Genomic DNA, 16,974 nt, shown 5'->3' on the forward strand with positions numbered 1-16,974 from the left:
TTATTATTTTTTGTCAATAAGTCAAAAGCAAATATTGTTATGCCCCAGCAATTAATTATCGATCCCAACGCAATGTATTTCTAGCACAAAAAAATGTATTAACAGTCCCAAATAATGCTACCAGTTTAAGAGAGTTCTGAGCAATACTGAATGATGTTTTCTAATCACAGACCTTCAGTAATAGTTACAGTGTGTTACATTTTCAATATGTCCTATGTCACTTGAAAGATGAGTTCTGAGTAATGTTTTCTAATCACAGACCTTGAGTAATAGTTACAATGTGCTAAATTTTAAATATGTCCTGTGTCACTTGAATGATGAGTTCTGAGTAATACCGAATGATGTTTTGTACCAATGTATAAATGCTATGCCAATAATTTCTGTAAATAATATCTTTGTTATACTCTATAAATGCTATGCTAATAATTAACTCTCATTTTGAATGATGACTTCTGATGGTTTGTAACTGGCCAATGAGTGCCAATGATTACTATAACTAGATAAATTATGTTAATGCTATGCCATTAATTAACTCTTGTTTTGAATGATGACTTCCGATGGTTTGTAACTGGCCAATGAGTGCCAATATTTACTGTAATCAGATGACTTATGAATAATATTCTTCTGTAATACTTCACACATAGTACAGAAATGTTTAGTAACTAGGCAATGAGTGCCACCATTTACTAAAATCGGTTGATAGACCAGTGTAATTCTCAATAATGACTAGCATAAGACTTAATGTCCTTCACCTTCTGACCTAATTACCAGAAATTATTGCAATATCCATTTGTCCTGTCCATCCTTATGATCATGGAGCACCATATTTGGTTTCTGCACTAATTCTACGTTGGTGAAAGAGTGTGGTGTTGACACATCATGGTGTCCACCACCTTGAATGATGGAAATGTGATTATGGTCCCACTGTTTGGTGTACCTAATGTACTACCAAAATAATAACATTGAATATTAATACGATATTTCAGTGTTTTGGCTACACTGATTAATACTTCATGGAAGAGAACTTCAGATTGTCTCACTTGGTGTTGTGCTTCTGTAGAAAGATATGGACTTTCAGTGCAGCTACATGCAACCTACTGTGCTACAACCATGATGCAATCCTTCCCTTTCCTTTCCTAGTTCTTGTAAAATGGTAAAAAATATATACACTGCGTGTGCACTTTATGTTATTTGTTAATATGTTTTGTACTCATTGCGTATACATTTTGTCATTTCCTGATATGTTCTGTACTCAGTGCATGTGCACTCTATTTCATTTCATGTTCTGCACTTATATATATATGTATATACTCTGTGACTGTGAACTTAGTTAATTAAGAAAAATTTGTTGCTCATGGCAAGTCCAATTGACTCACAATCGCTGCCAAATTTTTGAGGGTTATGTAAGAGGTCCGAGCAGATGTAATTTCGATGTATTGCTCATGCGCTGCCTGCGATATGCAAGGTATAAGACAATCGCTGACCAGAGAGCAGTGTTGACTGCAGTACGAACTGTGTAGTTGTAGGAGTAAGTTGTTGTTAGTCTGCCCTAGTCTGGAGTCTGCTCTGGTCTGATATAGAGTATCGTGTTGGCTGGGCCGGTCGCGGTGCAGCGATGCCGGAGCCTGAGGATTATTGTATAAGGTAAAAAGTAGCCTCACGCATCTCTAGTAATGTTATGAGAACTCCCATGTAAATCTTTTAAAAATGTCCTAATAATAATCTGTGTCATATAAAGTAATTTCTAACAAGCATTCATTTCAATTTAAAGAATTTACTAATTTCTCCAATCCATGATCATTCCGATTGTTGCAAAAGAAAAATCAGTTCCTTCCTTTCATAAATGACAAATCTATCGGCCAGCATTGCACAGAGCTGTGCCGGAAAAAGTTATTGTAAGAGCAGATAGTTGGCGAATTTATTGAGGTAAGAATTTTTGCTTTTTTATTCAGAATGATCTTACAGGGCCATGACGCAGCACTGCTGTCGTCCAAAATTTACCAGGTTACTGAATTTATTTTTTATTACGAAGTTTAGGAATTTTTCTGTTTCGAGCTTACATTAAATGAGAAAAGAATTTTGTGGGTACATTAAATGTGAATGCATTTCTGTACGGAGATTGTAAATGGGACCAATTTTGTTCTGAGGTTACACTAAAATTAGAATCACTATCCATAATATTTATTATTTTATTATTTTTTGTGGGGAGGTTACAACAAGACATTATAAGATGAGTTACTTATTTCATTAAAATGGAGCTGGATCATGTAATTGTAGCTGTAATGAAAAACTGGCAAAAATTTCAAACGTCAGCAGTTGTTCTGGTATCTACGACTTACGTAGTGTATTAGAAAGAAAACTGAAAGCAGGGTACCGAAGAAGGAAACAACTCACAGGCATTATTGCCGGCAAGGACGTGGGCAGCGTGGGGCCCCAACAAAGGTCAAAAGGATGGGGTCAAAATATCAGGACGTGCAAGGTCTAAAACATCCTGTCATACAGTGAAAATTAAGCATTCTGTGTGATTTTGTTTTGTTCGTTTAGAATTGTATTGGCCTGATGTTTATTACACCCGAAGATCTCTATTTCTTCTAGAAGTGTCAGTAGGCTACCTATAGGAACAGTATGTTCAACTCGCATGTTGCTCTCTACGTTCGATAGAGTGTGGTTATGTTCAGTAAGGTGAAATCCAACAACATGGTTCTTTCCGATTTTCTTTTTGATTCTAGTCGTTCAACCCCCCCCCCCCCCCCCCCCTCCCCCTACGCTGCCCACGTCTATGGCGGTGGCGGCTGTCGTACCTGTGGGTTCTTTCATGTTCCATTTCGCTGCTTTCAGTTTTCTTTCTCATATACTGTACACATCGTAGCCACCTTTCCGTAAGCTGACATTTAAAATTTTAGCTAGTTGTCTTATTACGGACCAAATTATACGGTCCAGCTCCTCTAATCCTACACTGAATTGTGCCTAGTGTTTAACATCTAATCATGTAAACTGTACTTACAGACGGCGTGACATCTAGCGCCGAAGCCACCTCTATTGTTTGTGTTACAGCTGTTTACACAGTGTGGTCACAGAGATCCTGTATCACGGCATTAACGTGTTTTTATATCTCATGACGATGCCAGTTATGGCTAAAAGTTTTATTTGGTTTTAAGGAAACAGATACCTTATTTGGCGGAGGCTTCTCAGGTAATGTTTATCACAACACGTATATTAAAACACATCGTAATGATCTTACTCATACATTTCTACGTTTCTTTCTTTCATAGATGAATTTGTTGCTAATCGTAATGATAGAAACCAAAATGAAATAAAGACATTGCGATCAAAGACTGTTATAGTTTCGGCGAATTCCAATTTTTCCCGTAGTATTTGTCCCCTCTACTGGTCATCCTAGCACAATTTCTGACTGCCTTTGCAGATATCTCGTTGATTTGACCCTTCTTCTGGTGTGACTCTTCCAGAAATTTCTTTCTTCATCTGTTATTTTTATTATTTCTTCTACTTTATATGTCCAGTTATGTTTTAACTGCTCGATAGGACAATATTTTAAATCTTTCCAATTTTTCGCCTCTGGATTTACAATTTCTTCCTTTGTTAAACAAAAGCTGTGAATAATTTCGACAGCAAAAACTAAGACCATTGCACTTCGAGCGAAAGATTCCATTCGATCAAAAATAAGTGTCGATAATGTGATATTGGGACAGGTCGCAAAGTGGCTGTATATACTGTAAATCAAAAGCAATTGGATTTCTTACAAATATGCATAATCATCTTGATGTAATTCGTGCCAAATTAGTAAAGAAATAATCTTCCTTTTCCTTAGATGTACACCGCTTGTGAATCGTTATGCTTCTGTCTTCTTTTGTATTTGCTTCTTAGTCAATCCTTTTGACTTGCAAATTTTCTAGTAGATTTTTCTAATTCGGTATGTGTATTTCTCGACAAAAAACTGTTCAGTATTGCTTGAACTTCAGCAATGCTTGAACTTGGCTCTGATGATCACTAATACAATTATCCGTAATTATTAAATGAACTACTAGCGGTGTATTCAAATTTACACGCAAAATACAACAGTGTGAAATTATTTTGTGAAAATCTACGTGTCTATCGTCGTAATAGTTCTGAACTACATGTCGGTTGACATAAATTTAAAAGTAGCGTGTGTCGGGGATTGTACTTAATATTATTATCCCATTTCATAAAGGATTGTCCGTATAATGAAGGTAAATCATGTTTTTGGGGCTATAGCAACTTAATGCATGAGACTACCATTTTCGATTTACTCCATCCAGCTGCATAAAAGACCTTTACAGCAAGAGATATCTAGGCGTAATGTTTTCCACAAATTAATTTAGAAATGACGAACATTGCCATTTATAAAGCAACAAGTTCCAACAACAGAGGTGACATCTAGCGCAATTTCAGACACTCTTGTCATTAACATTTTAAAAGTTTTCCCTATAATGCTTTTAGAAACTGTTCCTAGTTAGCAAATTATTAATGTAGCAGTGCCATTGAGCAGAATACCGAGTCACTTCACAGTTCTACTTCAGTACTGCCTTCCCTCTCCCACCCCGCCATGCCCACTCCCTTACTTCTTGAGTTTCGGACGAATTACGACTTCAGAAATGTAACAAAGCAACGATGCGGAAAACTTCTCATCGAGAGGTCGAGACTGAATTGCGGTGGTGGAAATGGCAGCAAACAAATAAGCTGAAATTTGAATACAAAGCATTCCTCTAAAAAATAAAAATATTGAATTTGAATAGTGTTCGAAGCTCATTAGTCGATAACAAATGCATTGTTTTCTCTTCAAGTCCAGAAAATAAACTGTGGAAGCATGCGAGTCCAAAACGAAACAGTGGAAACATTTTTCTTCATGTTTCGATATTTAACTGTTTCTTTAACTTCACATAACTAACACTCGCAGTTCATTATTAATTTCTTGTAGTACGAGTCCACGACAAATATAAATTTTTTGAATGTGTCATGTTCGCTTGTGACTGTTTTATCCCGCTATTGTAATTTCAATTCTTATGCCATTTTTAAGCATAAGATTTGATGTTATATTATGACACAGAAAAATGTTGAAAATAATGTTCTTATTCATTGTGTTTAATTTAGTCACTGGTTGTTTTCAGTGACATGAGCAGATTTACGAACAAACATTGAGTATATTACCATCAAGAATGACACACCCCCTTACCAGAATTTTATTTTTAAGCTATTCCTATGGTATAGTATAGCATATCTTGAAAATGGCGCAAAAGCCGAAGCTGCAATAGCGCGATCACGTCTACATCTACATGATTATTCTCAATTTACAATTAATTGACTGGAAGAGCGTTCATAGAAAAATCTTCAAACTATTTCTCTACCGTTCCACTCTCGAACAGCGCGCGGAAAATACAAACACTTAAATCTTTCCGTGTGTGCTCTAATTTCTCTTAGTTTATTGAAACGATCATTTATTCCTATGTAGGTGGGTGTCAATCAAATATTTCCACACTCTGAGGAGAAAGTTGGTGCTTGAAACTTCATTAGAAGATCCTGCCACAATGAATAACTCCATTGTTTTATGTTTTTCTCCTCAACTCGTGTTTCATGTCTGTAGCAGTCTCTCTTCTATTTCGTGATAACAGAAAACTGTCTGCCCTTCTTTAGACTTTTTCGATGTCTTCCATCAATCCTGCCTGATGCGTATTCCACACCGCATATTAACACGTAAGGAGTGGGCGGACAAGTCTCTTCAGTAGCCCTGTGGCATTTTCTAAGTGTCTAAGTGTCGCAGTCTTTGGTTTGCTTTGCCCACAGCATCATCTATGTAATCCTTCCAGTTTAAGTTATTAGTAATTGTAATTCCTAAGTATTTAGCTGAATTGACAACCTTTAGATTCGTGTCATTTATAGTGTAACCGAAATTTGGGGGATTGCTTGTGCCACTCATGTGGATAACTTCACATTTTTCAGTATTTAGAGTCAATTGCCCCCTTTCGCGCCATACAGATATCTTCCAGAATGAGATTTTCACTCTGCAGCGGAGTGTGCGCTGATATGAAACTTCCTGGCAGATTAAAACTGTGTGCCCGACCGAGTCTCGAACTCGGGACCTTTGCCTTTCGCGGGCAAGTGCTCTACCAACTGAGCCACCGAAGCACGACTCACGCCCGGTACTCACAGCTTTACTTCTGCCAGTACCTCGTCTCCTACCTTCCAAACTTTACAGAAGCTCTCCTGCGAACTTTGCAGAACTAGCACTCCTGAAAGAAAGGATATTGCGGAGACATGGCTTAGCCACAGCCTGGGGGATGTTTCCAGAATGAGATTTTCACTCTGCAGCGGAGTGTGAGCTGATATGAAACTTCCTGGCAGATTCTGGAAACATCCCCCAGGCTGTGGCTAAGCCATGTCTCCGCAATATCCTTTCTTTCAGGAGTGCTAGTTCTGCAAGGTTCGCAGGAAAGCTTCTGTAAAGTTTGGAAGGTAGGAGACGAGGTACTGGCAGAAGTAAAGCTGTGAGTACCGGGCGTGAGTCGTGCTTCGGTGGCTCAGTTGGTAGAGCACTTGCCCGCGAAAGGCAAAGGTCCCGAGTTCGAGTCTCGGTCGGGCACACAGTTTTAATCTGCCAGGAAGTTTCATACAGATATCTTGTCTAAATCATTTTTCAATTGGCTTTGATCATCTGATGACTATACAGGGTTATTACAAATGATTGAAACGATTTCACAGCTCTACAATAACTTTATTATTTGAGATATTTTCACAATGCTTTGCACACATATACAAGAACTCAAAAAGTTTTTTTAGGCATTCACAAATGTTCGATATGTGCCCCTTTAGTGATTCGGCAGACATCAAGCCGATAATCAAGTTCCTCCCACACTCGGCGCTGCATATCCCCATCAATGAGTTCGAAAGCATCGTTGATGCGAGCTCGCAGTTCTGGCACATTGTGTCTGTTCACTGCACCATTAGGAAAAAATGTTGCTTCATCACTGAAAACAAGTTTCGCACTGAACGCATCCTCTTCCATGAGCTGTTGCAACCGCACCGAAAATTCAAAGCGTTTGACTTTGTCATCGGGTGTCAGGGCTCGTAGCAATTGTAAACGGTAAGGCTTCTGCTTTAACCTTTTCCGTAAGATTTTCCAAACCGTCGGCTGTGGTACGTTTAGCTCCCTGATCGCTTTATTCGTCGACTTCCGCGGGCTACGCGTGAAACTTGCCCGCACGCATTCAACCGTTTCTTCGCTCACTGCAGGCCGACCCGTTGATTTCCCCTTACAGAGGCATCCAGAAGCTTTAAACTGCGCATACCACTTCGTCCTGAAGTGTCGTTGCACTGTTGTGACTGACTGATGTGAGTGCATTTCAAGCACGACATACGCTTTCTCGGCTGCTGTCGCCATTTTGTCTCACTGCGCTCTCGAGCGCTCTAGCGGCAGAAACCTGAAGCGCGGCTTCAGCCGAACAAAACTTTATGAGTTTTTCTACGTATCTGTAGTGTGTCGTGACCATATGTCAATGAATGGAGCTACAGTGAATTTATGAAATCGCTTCAATAGTTTGTAATAGCCCTGTACAAGACAGTAAACGATAGCATCATCTGCAAAGATCATCTGCAAACAATCTAAGAGGGTTTTTCAACTTGTGTCTTAAATCATTTATGTAGATCAGGAAGAGCCGAGGGCCTATAACACTTCTCTGGGAAACGCCAGGTATTACTTCGGTATTACCTGATGACTCTCAATCAGTTACTACGAACTGTGGCCTTTTTGACAGGAAATCACGAACCCAGTCGCGCACGTGAAATTATACGCCACTGGGACGAAATCTGATTAGAAGTCGCTTGTGAGGAACGATATAAAAAGCCTTCGGGAAACCTAAAAATATGGAATCAACTTGACATCCTCTGTCGATAGCACTCATTACTTCGTGTTGGCTGTTTCTCAATAAATCTTTTTCTTCGATGTAATTCATATTGTTCGAGCACAGTATATGTTCCACAACCCCAAATCAACGTAAGCGATATGGGTCTGTAGTTCAGCGGATTACTCCTATTTCCGTTCTCGGGTATTGGTGTGACTTGTGCAACTTTCCAGTCTTTAGGTACGGATCCTTCGACGAGCGAGTTGTTATACATAATTACTAAGTATGACGCTACAGTATCAGCACACTCTACAATGAACCTGACTGATGTACAATCTGGACTGGAGGCCTTGCCATTATTGAATTAAGCTATTTCGCTATAACGTGAATATGCACTTCTAAGAAACTCATGATAGCAGTTGTTCTTGATTCTAATTCTGGAATACTTACTTCGTCTTATTTTGTGAACGAATTTCGGAATATTGTATTTAGTAACTCTCTATGATTTAGTGACAATGTCGTCAATAAAATCACTATTGTTATCGTGCACTGAAAGTATTGATTGCGTCTTCCCGCTGGTGTTCTTTACATACCATCAGAATCTCTTTTGATTTTCTGCCAGAACTGGAGACAGAGTTTCGTTGTGGAATCTACTGAAAGCATTGAAGTCCACAGTAAATTTCGAGCTTCTGTAAAACCTCGCCAATTTAGGGAGTTCAGCATTGTTTTACATTTTGCATCATACTTTCGTTACTTCTGCAACAGGTTCTGAACTGTTTTGTGTACCATGGGGGATCAGTAGTATCTCTTATTAATTTATTTGGCATATATCTCTAAACTGCTTTCAACACAATGTTCTACGCTTACATAGTCAGATTAGCAAGAGTCGAGACGGTCTCTTAGGAAGGGGTCAAGAGAATTCTTAGCTGCCTTTTTAAATAGATTTATTTTGTGTTTATTTTTGGTAGGTTTGGATATTACGATATTCAGTCTCACTACAACAACCTCGGGGTCACTAATCCCCCTATACATCATAATGCTCCGTATTTGCTCATAATTAGTTGTTTAAAACAGGTAAAGTATGTTTTCCCGAAAAGTTGCATTTCATGTGGGCTACTGAACTAACTGTTCAAAATAATTTTCTGAGAACGCATTCAGTTAGATTTCGGATGACATTTTATGCCTACCATCGATTTTAAGCATGCATTTCCCCAACATATCAAGGATAGACTGAAGTCACCACCAAGGCATAATTGTATGAGTGGGGTACCAATTTGAAATAAGGCTCAGGTTTTCTTTGAACCGTTCAGCAGTTGTATCATCTGAGTCGAGGAGTCAGTAAAAGGAATCAGTTATTAATTTATTCCGGTTGTCAAATTAAACGTCTATCCACACCAATTCACAGGAAGTATCTTGGTTCAAATGGCTCTGAGCACTATGCGACTTAACTGCTGAGAGGTCATCAGTCGCCTAGAACTTAGAACTAATTAAACATAACCAACCTAAGGACATCACACACATCCAAGCACGAGGCAGGATTCGAACCTGCGACCGGAGCGGTCGCTCGGATCCAGACTGTAGCGCCTACAACCGCACGGCCACTCCGGCCGGCCGGAAGTATCTTCTTCATTTTCACTACTAGGTAAACTACTGGTGACAGCATTAATCATTCTACAACCAACTGTATTTAATCTGTCGTTTCTGAACACCGTTAGGTCCTTTGTAATAATTTCGTCTGAAATTATTCCCCATACGGTATTGCAGTACCTGTGTTAGTCATAAGTACGTTACGCTGCAGCGACTGCGGCCATGATGAAGTACATGAAATGCATTCGCTGTTGCGCATATTGACAACCATCAGCTGTATAACAGAATAACAGTGAAAATTTGTTCCGGGCCGGGACTGAAACCCCGACTTCCCGTTTATCACGATATTATCTGTGGGCAAGATGCATTTAACTGAAACTTAAAAAATAATTAATAACATTTACGATTTTATGGTACCAAAGGTATCGATCTATCAGTTTGTAGCACCCATCAATGCACGTCGACTGAGCTACTCACATGTACCGAAATGTAAAATTAATTAATCCATAAAAATAGTTTAACTGAACTTTTAATTAAAACCAGCTTACTGTTTAATTCAAGGCAGCTAAACTAATAGCAACGCAGTATGTGTTGACATACGTGATTACGCACTGCATACATTTGTCTGAAATATTTTTATTCTTAATTGTCTTTTTTAATTAACTTTTTATTAATTCGCATAGTTTAGCCCGTTTAAAAAATTGTTACAGCTATGTATTCTAATTGTGGCTGTGCAAAGAACGGGAAAATTCCTGTAAAAATTGGTGCCATATACATTTGTACTGTAATAATTGCAGGCACAAAGAACATGAATTGTTTTCAGTATTGCAGTTGTTCAATATTGTTTTTGGACCAACAGCTGAAAGTAGAATAAAGTGTAATATATCAGTTTTGATTAGATTTGTAGCGCACATCTAATGATTGGTTCAGATTATTTGTTACATCCGTATGTAAAAATCTGTAAGTCAGGTTGCTGGTAGCATAAAGTCATTTCGTAACGTCGATGCATGGATTTTCCATGGAGGGGAGAGGAGAGAGCATAAAAGCCCAGTGGCCATCTTGCTCGTTTAAACTGTTTAGGAAGGAGTTGTAGAAACTCTAGACAAGTGCTTCTCTGTGCAGTGATGCAGCCGCTTGCTTTCTGGTGACAGAAATTTTTCGCGTCGACAGTCGTAACATTTTGAAATATTTCACGTCAGTCCAGCGGGACTTAAGAGTTAATCAGCAACGTTCAGAAATCTGTCGTATTTTTGCTGGTTGTGCAGGAGAATTTATATTACTCTTGTGAAGCCGCTTCGGACTTTGAGTTGTTTGCATTGAGTTTGTAATTAACTCAGTTCGGAGTGGGAATTTGATTTTTCCTTACTGACCGGCAGTGAGGAATTACGAATCATGTGTCGATTGGACTTGAATTTGTTTGAGTCAGTGCGGACTTTGTCTTCGATAAATCTTCAGCTGTGAATACCGCCGGTGTTTTTCAGCTATTCTTATTCACTGTTTTTGTGTAGTATGTTTGCTAACTAATGTATTGGGCGCTCGAGTTAATTTCAGTTCACTTAATCACTTAATAGTTTATCAACAGCTTATGAATATTTGAGTGACTTCATGAACAATAAACTTTTGTTGTTAAACTTAATCAACAGTAGTTGGAGTATATTATTCAGATCTGCTGCATCTAGGATAAACTTAACGTTAATTTCTTTTCTGATTAATACAGCAGAAGCTATCTTATTATTTTATTTTTATTTAAAATGACCAATACTAGAGAGAAACAATGATCGTATTAGTGGACAACGAGGAGCCACGGCCATTATTCAGTTGAATAGTAGCAATTCTCTACAAACCGCTACGAAGTGCGTAGTAGAGGATACTTCTCATGCTTTCACTTTCTGAGTGTCTTCCCATTTCATCCACTTAAGGAGGGTGGGAAGAATGTCTGCTTAAATGTTTATGTATACGCTGCAGTTAGTCCACCGAGCGCGGTGACGCAGTGGTAACACACTAATCTCCTAACGCTCTGGACGCCTTAAAATGGTGAAGTATGTGTGGAAACTCCCACTTCTTTAACCACACGACTTAATCGAGATTGTCAGCCGACTTTCCTTGCTCGTTAGCTGCTGCAACCTTCTTTTCTCTTCTTCTCCGAAGTATATTTCCTAGGAACAGGAATTTCTCAAGACTCTTTCTACTTATAAAATTAAGCAGGCCTACGCAGTTTCTTTTGCTTCACTTTACGATGTGTATCTGACCAACAAACTTTTACAAATATCATTCTTCACATAAACAAACAGTATCAAGTAAGTTTCTTCGCGTGTCCAAAGGTTAGAAACAGAGTTCATTTACACATAAGAAAAGGTTGGCTTAAAACCCAAGTACATTCCCATTCTGAATCCGAAAACACGTCTCATCCTCTCCAAGTCCAAAGCAAACATTACTTAAAAGTCTTTTTCCAACTCCATTGTTCTTTTGTCACTACAATCGTCAAAGTTACAGAACAGCAATGAATACATAAATATTCCTTGTTTTTCAGTACGGCTTCCATGGCGCGACCGGCAAACATTTGTCGGTGCCGTTCGACCGCCGCATCTACAGTTGTCTCACGATAAACTACAAACCTACACACAGACAGTTAATGCGCAGTAAATAGGCTCTCTCACACTTACATTCAAAATATCGTGAGTTCGAGCCGGTAGTAGGCCGAGTGGTTCTAGAATTTACGCGGAAATTCTCGAAACACTACATATCCCCTCCTCAGATCGAACACGCGATATTTTATACGTAATATTACGTACATTAACATCATGTATAATAACAATTTACATTTTAAAAGTATTCTTCTATTACATTGGTTTATATACATATTTCTTTTTTCTCTTCACTCATAAATCTTTGTACTCTATAGAGCAAGATTCCGCTGGTTGTCTTTCTACTGATTCCTTATTCTCTACTTTTTTTTCTTTTTTTAAAAGAACGTAAGCATTTATCTATGATTTCAGTCCGCATTATTATTATAGGAAATGAGGAATTGTGAGGACTCTTTCTTTAACTCTAATCGCAAACTTCAGGTGTTCATAACACTTGAGTACTTTATTCTTTATTCTAATTCTTTGTACTACCTCTTTAGTACGTAATAGTATCGTTATTTATAGACTGTCGTTTGGAGGAACTCTGGGCAAAATAAAAGTGTTCCCTTTTGACACTCGTAAACTTACCTAAAATGTAATATTGCTAGTGTTACATAGAATTCTAACTTACCGGAATAATCCTATAAAACATGTGACTTCTGTCACAGTACTGTCCCCTCCTGCTAGGATCCGTACCTATACCTTACTTGTGGGTCGACCATATGAGTGCACTTCCTCTTTCCGTTCTGGCAGGTACGCCCCTTTATTCAACATTCCTATTTTTTTTAAGGCCACAGGTCGTCCTATCTCCATGTAGGTACGCCTGCCCTTTACATTCAATAAATGCCAGGTACGCCTCCCTTAGTCTTTCTGAGTAGGTCTCATGGTTCATTACCCCTAGTATACATCCGTACGTATACTATAATTAAATATTTTCTGGTAAAAATAGAAATCTATTCTACACTTCGCATTTGCTTCTTAATACTTCATCTAATCCCTGGAGTCCTATACTTTTCAGCTTCTGTACTCTTAATAGATTCCATGTCTATATCCTATTCAGTAGATAATATGTTTACTTAGGCTATAAGAGTCCCACTATCCTACAGTTCTTTGGCTTATGTTCTCTTTCAGTACTCATTCATCTTTCTTATGTACGCTCGATGTAGAATTATCATAGTTCTTATATATATACACTAGTGGTCATTAAAATTACCACACCAAGAAGAAATGCAGATGATAAACGGGTATTCATTGGACAAATATCTTAAACTAGAACTGATAGGTGATTTCATTTTCACGCAATTTGGGTGCATAGATCCTGAGAAATCAGTACCCAGAGCAACCACCTCTGGCCGTAATAACGGCCTTGATACGCCCAGCATTGAGTCAAACAGAGCTTGGATGGCGTGTACAGGTACAGCTGCCCATGCAGCTTCAACTTGATACCACCGTTCATCAAGAGTAGTGACTGGCGTATTGTGATTAACCAGTTGCTAGGCTACCATTGACCAGACGTTTTCCATTGGTGAGGGATCTGGAGAATGTGCTGGCCAGGGCAGCAGTCGAACATTTTCCGTATCCAGAAAGGCCTGTACAGGACCTGCAACATGCGGTCGTGCATTATACTGCTGAAATGTAGGGTTTCACAGGGATCGAATGGAGGGTAGAACCATGGGTCGTAACATATCTGAAATGTAACGTCCACTGTTCAAAGTGCCGTCAATGCGAACAAGAGGTGACCGAGACCAGTAACCAATGGCACCCCGTAACATCATGCCGGGTGGTACGCCAGTATGATGATGACGAATACACGGTTCCAATGTGTGTTCACCGCGATGTCGGCAAACACGGATGCGACCATCATGATGCTGTAAACAGAACCTGGATTCATCCGAAAAAATGACATTTTGCCATTCGTGCACCCAGGTTCGTCGTTGAGTACACCATCGCAGGCGCTCCTTTCTGTGATGCAGCGTCAAGGGTAACCGCAGCCATGGTCTCCGAGCTGATAGTCCATGCTGCTGCAAACGTCGTCGAACTGTTCGTGCAGATAGTTATCGTCTTGCAAACGTCCCCATCTGTCGACTCCACGAACAATACGAGATTAGAATAGAAGGAAGAACCGATAGAGGTACTCAAAGTACCCTCCGCCACACACCGTCAGGTGGCTTGGCGGAGAATAGATATAGATGTAGATGTAGAGACGTGGCTGCACGATCCGTTACAGACATACGGATAAGATGCCTGTCATCTCGACTGCTAGTGATACAAGGCCGTTGGGATCCAGCACGGCGTTCCGCTCCTGAACACACCGATTCCATATTCTGCTAACAGTCATTGGATCTCGATCAAAGCGAGCAGCAATGTCGCGATACGATAAATCGCAATCGCGATAGGCTACAATCCGACCTTTATCAAAGTCGGAAAAGTGATGGTACGCATTTCTCCTCCTTACACGAGGCATCACAACAACGTTTCACCAGGCAACGCCGGTCAAGTGCTGTTTGTGTATGAGCAATCGGTTGGAAGTTTTCCTCACGTCAGCACGTTGTAGATGTCGCCACCGGCGTCAACCTTGTGTGAATGCTCTCAAAAGCTAATCATTTGCATATCACAGCATCTTCTTCCTGTCGGTTAAATTTCGCGTCTGTAGCACGTCATCTTCGTGGTGCAGCAATTTTAATGACCAGTAGGGTGTATATATATATATATATATATATATATATATATATATATATATATATATATATATATATATATATACAGGGTGTTTCAAAAATGACCGGTATATTTGAAACTGCAATAAAAACTAAACGAGCAGCGATAGAAATACACCGTTTGTTGCAATATGCTTGGGACAACAGTACATTTTCAGGCAGACAAACTTTCGAAATTACAGTAGTTACAATTTTCAACAACAGATGGCGCTGCGGTCTGGGAAACTCTATAGTACGATATTTTCCACATATCCACCATGAGTAGCAATAATATGGCGTAGTCTCTGAATAAAAATACCCGAAACCTTTGACAACGTGTCTGGCGCAATGGCTTCACATGCAGATGAGATGTACCGCTTCAGCTGTTCAATTGTTTCTGGATTCTGGCGGTACACCTGGTCTTTCAAGTGTCCCCACAGAAAGAAGTCACAGGGGTTCATGTCTGGCGAACAGGAAGGCCAATCCACGCCGCCTCCTGTATGTTTCGGATAGCCCAAAGCAATCACACGATCATCGAAATATTCATTCAGGAAATTAAAGACGTCGGCCGTGCGATGTGGCCGGGCACCATCTTGCATAAACCACGAGGTGTTCGCAGTGTCGTCTAAGGCAGTTATTACCGCCACAAAGTCACGAAGAATGTCCAGATAGCGTGATGCAGTAATCGTTTCGGATCTGAAAAATGGGCCAATGATTCCTTTGGAAGAAATGGCGGCCCAGACTAGTACTTTTTGAGGATGCAGGGACGATGGGACTGCAACATGGGGCTTTTCGGTTCCCCATATGCGCCAGTTCTGTTTATTGACGAAGCCGTCCAGGTAAAAATAAGCTTCGTCAGTAAACCAAATGCTGCTCACATGCATATCGCCGTCATCAATCCTGTGCACTATATCATTAGCGAATGTCTCTCGTGCAGCAATGGTAGCGGCGCTGAGGGGTTGCCGCGTTTGAATTTTGTATGGATAGAGGTGTAAACTCTGGCGCATGAGACGATACGTGGACGTTGGCGTCATTTGGACCGCAGCTGCAACACGGCGAACAGAAACCCGAGGCCGCTGTTGGATCACCTGCTGCACTAGCTGCGCATTGCCCTCTGTGGTTGCCGTACGCGGTCGCCCTACCTTTCCAACACGTTCATCCGTCACGTTCCCAGTCCGCTGAAATTTTTCAAACATATCTTTTATTGTATCGCTTTTCGGTCCTTTGGTTACGTTAAACCTCCGTTGAAAACTTCGTGTTGTTGCAACAACACTGTGTTCTAGGCGGTGGAATTCCAACACCAGAAAAATCCTCTGTTCTAAGGAATAAACCATGTTGTCTACAGCACGCTTGCACGTTGTGATCAGCACACGCTTACAGCGGAAAGACGACGTACAGAATGGCGCACCCACAGACTGCGTTGTCTTCTTTATCTTTCACATCACTTGCAGCGCCATCTGTTGTTGAAAATTGTAACTACTGTAATTTCGAAAGTTTGTCTGCCTGAAAATGTACTGTTGTCCCAAGCATATTGCAACAAACGGTGTATTTCTATCGCTGCTCGTTTAGTTTTTATTGCCGTTTCAAATATACCGGTCATTTTTGAAACACCCCGTATATATATATATATATATATATATATATATATATATATATATATATATAGATATATATATATATATATATGTGTGTGTGTGTGTGTGTGTGTGTGTATAATAGTCTTTATAAAAATACGCGATGTAGAACAGTCATAATAAAAAAAAATATGATGTGTGCATACTTCCCGATGTACAGATATTTTTCCCCCTGCAACACTTGGCTGTTCTCACATCTTTCTAATCCGATACCTCACCATTTGTGGATCCGTCTCTCTATGTCTGTATGCGGATGTGTGTTTGTGTAGTCTGATTCTTCGTCCTTCTCATCTGAAGACAAGATGTAGGTTTTTGGAAACCACGGAAACTAGGAAGAACTTCTGCGATAGAAGTAGACGAATATGGAAAGAGGGAATAATAGATAGGTCCTCAAATGAGAAGTAAGAAAGGAAACAAATAGAAATGGTTGCTAAGATCGAAGAAGAGAAAGAAGATAGCCCCAAAGACAGGAAACTCTTCCCACTCCCCTTCCCCAGGATCCCTACCTGGCAGGTACTTGAGTGAGAAGCCGGAGGAGGTTTGGTGTTAAATCGTCTCC

At 39.8% G+C, this 16,974-nt stretch overlaps 1 non-coding gene across 1 annotated transcript; it reads left to right on the forward strand.

Moving 5' to 3' along the window:
• Positions 1-6,542: 6,542 nt before the first annotated feature.
• Trnas-cga lies at positions 6,543-6,617 on the forward strand. The gene has a single exon. It is a non-coding gene; the product is annotated as a tRNA-Ser (tRNA).
• Positions 6,618-16,974: the final 10,357 nt, after the last annotated feature.

This window comes from Schistocerca piceifrons, chromosome 6, assembly GCF_021461385.2.
Source record: "Schistocerca piceifrons isolate TAMUIC-IGC-003096 chromosome 6, iqSchPice1.1, whole genome shotgun sequence".
NCBI lineage: Eukaryota > Metazoa > Arthropoda > Insecta > Orthoptera > Acrididae > Schistocerca > Schistocerca piceifrons.